Genomic DNA, 5783 nt, shown 5'->3' with positions numbered 1-5783 from the left:
CTCGCTCTCTTTTGCGAGAAGGATAGCCACCATATATGCTAGTCGCTTGCTGCAGCTCCACATATTACCTTGCCTTACCTATAAGCTTAAATAGTCTTGATCGCGAGGGTGCGAGATTGCTGAGTCCCCGTGACTCACAGATTACTTCCAAACTAGATGCAGGGGCCGATGATACCGTTCCAGATGATGCGCTTGAGATCAAGTGGGAGTTCGACGAAGACTCTCGCCGTTACTATGTGTCTTTCCCAGATGATCGGTAGTGGTGCCCAGTTGGGGCGATCGGGGACCGTGTCGCTTGTTGGGGTGATCTTTTATTTTGGTACCGTAGTCGGACCATGAGTGTATTGGATGATTGTAATGTTATTCATGTATTTGTGTGACGTGGCGAGTGTAAGACAACTATGTATCTTTTCCCCTTTTATATATTTACATGGGTTGTTGTGAAGATTACCTTACTTGCGACATTGCTTTCAATGTGGTTATGCCTCTAAGTCGTGCTTCGACACGTAGGAGATATAGCCGCATCGAGGGCGTTACAAGTTGGTAATCAGAGCCAGCCCCGACCTTAGGAGCCCCCCTGCTTGATCGAATAGCTGGCGTTGTTGAGTCTAGAAAAATGTTTTGAGTCATTTAGGATTATATATATCGGAGAGTTAGGACTTCTTTTTACTCCCCAGTCCCTTCATCGCTCTGGTAAGGCATCCTAATGTAGAGTTTTGACTCTTCTCTTCTCAAATTTCACTAAAAAAAATTTAGGATCACGCGGGTATCTTGGAATCGTTCCGATCGATTTGTGACGAGAACATTGTTCTTGGTGCCTCCTGTCATTTAGGGGTTGTGGCAGTGTCCCGGGGAGTTGAGCTCCGAGGTGTTGTCGTCACAATTTTATCGTTGCAGTTCTGGAATACCTGAGTTTAGTTTCGCCTACATCGAAAATCTCTTTTATGCTGTTGTTGGTGAGATAACCTCGACGCCACCCAGTACTGGGGCGGGAGTTCGGGAGTATTGCCATAACTTGTATAACGGATGCTTTTCGAAGGTTGAGGTAGTTGATTTCCGAAGTTTTTGTAGGATTTGCTAGATTTGGGTGAGATATTATGCTTCCCCTGTATCCCCAACACCTGATTGCATAACTGGAAAGGTTCGGGAGTCTCATAGGTGGGAATTCTTGTAGCTCTAGTTCTTCTTCCACGGATATTTGGTTTGAGATTGGGTGATCCTTACCGAGTATTCGTTCTTGTTCCGTACCTTGTTGGTTTTATTCTTCTACCTCAATTCTAAGTGGCTTCTCAATTTATGGATATGTGACCATTTCAATTGGAATGCATTCGTTCATTTTGTTCGGATGTGAAGACTATATGTTGCAATTTCAACCCGTTTGATTCAGCTTCAATTTTTGTCTGTCAATGTGCTAATGGATGTCAACCTCTTCAGGATGGCTCCTCCAACGCGCACGACTCCGAATCCTGATCCGCCACCACCACCTCCACCTCCGGAGGCATGGCAAGCTGTGATGGCCGCTACCAATGCAAACACGCAGCTGATCATGCAACTTCTTCAAGAGCGCAACCAAGGGAACCAGGGCCAAGGCAACAATCAGAACCACTTTGCTACACTCAACCAGTTCCTTGCTAACCAGCCAAAGACCTTCAGCAATTGTGTTGAGGCAACAGACGCTGATGATTGGCTCGTGGACATATGCAAGCATTTCGAGTGCAGTAACGTCAGGCCCGAGGACTTTGTCAAGTTTGCTTCCTTCCAACTCAAAGACCAAGCTGCAGAATGGTTTCAGCAGTACAAAGATTCCAGAGGAGGCCGTGTGATTACCTGGGATGAATTCCGTCAAGACTTCAAAGCTCATCATATTCCTCAGAGCGTGGTTGAAAGCAAGCGTGAGGAATTCCGCAACCTGAATCAAGGCTCTATGTCTGTCTACGAGTACAACAAGATGTTTCAGAAGCTCGCCCGTTTTGCTAAGCAGGACGTCCCTGACGAGAAGAGGATGATATACCAGTTCAGGGGTGGTCTCAGAGAAGAAATCCAGCTAGCTCTCATTCTCTTTAAGCCCAAGAGGTACGATGAGTTTTACAACATGGCAATGAAGCAAGAGACTGCTCAACTGAAGTGCGATGCTTCCAAGAAGCGAGTCAGAGATGCTACTCCTTCTTCCTCAACTCAAGTGGCTAAGCAGCACAAGTATTGGCTTCCTCCTCCTCCGTTCCGTCAGCCTTATCAGCAGAAGAGCAAAGGTGGCAGTGGATCTTCCCACCCACCCAACCCTGGTTTTCAGAACAAGACTTCGTCTCAAGCTCCAAGATCAAGTGCTCCGTATCACCGTCTGCTTTCAGAGGTCACGTGCAACAAGTGCCAACAGAAGGGTCACTATGCCAACAAATGCTTCAATCAGAGGCGTCTCCCTCCTCCTCCTGTGAGATCGGCAAGTACAGCTGTGGTCAAGCATAACCCCAAGCACGCCAAGGTCAACATGGTGAATGCAGCTCAGGCAGAGGACTCGTCAGATGTCATCATGGGTAACCTTCCTGTTAACGATATTCCTGCAAGAGTTCTTTTTGACACTGGTGCATCGCATTGTTTCATCTCGAGACCTTTTGCATCTAAGCATGATTTTGTTACTCAAGTGTTGCCGAAACCGTTGGCTATTGTCTCTCCGGCCCGTCAAATGACATCTCGAGTATGCGTTCCGGATGTTTCAATCACATTGGTTGACTATAAGTTCTTGTCTTCTCCAAATGTTCTTGGTGACTCGGATATTGATCTTATTCTCGGAATGAACTGGCTTTCTAAGCACAAGGCTCAGCTTGATTGTGCAGCCAGGCAGATTCAATTGACTCATTCGTCTGAGGATGTAATTGTCTTTGCCGCTCGGGATAATACCATCCGTCTGTTTTCTCTCAATGAGAAGGGTGAACTGGATGCCATCTCTCAAATTCCAGTCGTTTGCGAATATCAAGACGTCTTTCCAGAAGAGCTTCCAGGAATGCCTCCGCACCGGCCAGTTGAATTCGTCATCGATCTTGAGCCTGGCACGGAACCTATTTGCAAACGTCCTTACAAGCTTGAACCTGAAGAGTTGAAGGAGCTGAAGAAGCAACTCGATATTCAAAAGCGAATGGGTCTCATCCGACCTAGTTCTTCTCCGTGGGGTTGTGGAGTTCTTTTTGTGAAGAAGGATGGAACGAACCAACATTGTGTTGACTATTGTCCATTGAACAAGAAGACTATAAAGAACAAGTACCCAATTCCCAACATCAACGAGCTGTTTGAACAACTCAAAGGTGCTCAAGTATTCTCCAAGCTTGATCTCCGTATGGGCTATCACCAGATTCAAATTCGTGAGCAAGATATTCCCAAGACGGCTTTCAGAACAAGCTATGGTTCATATGAATACACTGTCATGTCTTTTGGCCTCGTCAACGCTCCTCCGACTTTCTCTCGCATGATGAACTTCATCTTCAACGCCTACACAAATGACTTCGTCTTGGTCTACCTCGATGACATTCTGGTCTTTTCGAAGAACAAGGAAGATCATGCCAAGCACTTGCGTTTGGTGCTCGATAAGCTCAGAGAACATCAGTTCTACGCCAAGTTCTCAAAGTGCGAGTTTTGGCTCGATGAGGTTCTCTATCTTGGGCATATCATCTCTGCCAAGGGCATAGCGGTGAATCCTGAGAAGGTGTCTGCAATTGTGAATTGGGAACCACCTCAGAACGTGAAGCAACTCCGCAGCTTCCTTGGTCTCGCAAGCTACTGTCGAAGGTTCATTGAGAACTTTTCAAAGATCGCAAAGCCTCTTTCAAACCTTCTCCAGAAACACGTCAAGTACGTTTGGTCTCCTGAATGTGACATCGCTTTCAACACTTTGAAAGAGAAATTATTCACTGCTCCAGTTCTGACTCCTCCTGATGAATCCAAACCGTTCGAGGTCTTCTGCGATGCCTCTCTTCAAGGTCTTGGTGCAGTGTTGATGCAAGAGAAGAAATTTGTGGCTTATACCTCTCGCCAGTTGAAGCCCAACGATAAGAACTACCCCACTCATGACCTCGAGTTGGCGGCAGTTGTGCATGCTCTTTTGACTTGGAGACATCTCTTATTGGGAAGAAAAGTGGACATCTTCACTGACCACAAGAGTCTCAAGTACATCTTCACTCAGCCTAATCTCAACCTCAGGCAGACTCGTTGGGTCAAAATGATTCAAGAGTATAATCCGAGCATCGAATATACTCTAGGCAAGGCCAATGTTATTGCTGACGCGTTGAGCAGGAAGGCTTATTTCAACAGTTTGATTCTCAAGCCTTACCAACCCGAGCTTTGTGAAGCTTTCCGCAAACTCAATCTGCTAGTTGTTCCTCAAGGGTTCCTCGCCAACCTTCAAGTCTCTCCTACTTTGGAAGATCAGATTCATGAGGCTCAACTTCTTGATGCTATGGTGAAGAAGATGAAGATTGGGATTGCCAAGAGTCAACCCAAGTACAAGTGTTATCGCCTTGATGACAAGGATACTCTCTTCTTCGAGGATCGCATTGTTGTGCCTAAAGGTGACCTTTGTAAAGTCATTATGAACGAGGCTCACAATTCACTCCTCTCCATCCACCCTGGGAGTACGAAGATGTTTGGGGAACGTAGTAATTTCAAAAAAATTCCTACGCACACGCAAGATCATGGTGATGCACAGCAACGAGAGGGGAGAGTGTTGTCTACGTACCCTCGTAGACCGACAGCGGAAGCGTTATGACAACGCGGTTGATGTAGTCGTACGTCTTCACGGCCCGACCGATCAAGCACTGAAACTATGGCACCTCCGAGTTTTAGCACACGTTCAGCTCGATGATGATCCCCGGACTCCGATCCAGCAAAGTGTCAGGGAAGAGTTCCGTCAGCACGACGGCGTGGTGACGATCTTGATGTTCTACTGTCGCAAGGCTTCGCCTAAGCACCGCTACAATATTATCGAGGAGTATGGTGGAAGGGGGCACCGCACACGGCTAAGAAAACGATCACGAGGATCAACTTGTGTGTCTAGAGGTTCCCCCTGCCTCCGTATATAAAGGAGCAAAGGGGGGTGCGGCCGGCCCTAGGAGGAGGCGCGCCGGAGGAGTCCTACTCCTACCGGGAGTAGGACTCCCCACCTTTCCCTAGTTGGATTAGGACTTGGGGGGAAGGAGGAGAGGGAAGAAAGGAAAGGGGGGGGGCGCTGCCCCCCCTCCTTGTCCAATTCGGACTTGGGGGGGAGAGGGGCGCGTGGCAGCCCCTAGGCCTCCTCTCCTCTTCCTCCACTAGGCCCATTAAGGCCCATTAGGTTACCGGGGGGTTCCAGTAACCTCCCGGTACTCCGGTAAAATGCCGATTTCACCCGGAACACTTTTGATGTCCAAACATAGGCTTCCAATATATCAATCTTTATGTCTCGACCATTTCGAGACTCCTCGTCATGTCCATGATCACATCCGGGACTCCGAACAAACTTCGGTTCATCAAAATATATAAACTCATAATGAAACTGTCATCATAACGTTAAGCATGCGGACCCTACGGGTTCGAGAACAATGTAGACATGACCGAGACATGTCTCCGGTCAATAACCAATAGCGGAACCTGGATTCTCATATTGGCTCCCACATATTCTACGAAGATCTTTATCGGTCAGACCGCATAACAATATACTTTGTTCCCTTTGTCATCGGTATGTTACTTGCCCGAGATTCGATCGTCGGTATCTCAATACCTAGTTCAATCTCGTTACCGGCAAGTCTCTTTACTCGTTT

Source organism: Triticum urartu, chromosome 1, assembly GCF_003073215.2.
Source record: "Triticum urartu cultivar G1812 chromosome 1, Tu2.1, whole genome shotgun sequence".
Classification (NCBI taxonomy): domain Eukaryota; kingdom Viridiplantae; phylum Streptophyta; class Magnoliopsida; order Poales; family Poaceae; genus Triticum; species Triticum urartu.
Note: the sequence above shows the minus strand (reverse complement) of the source record.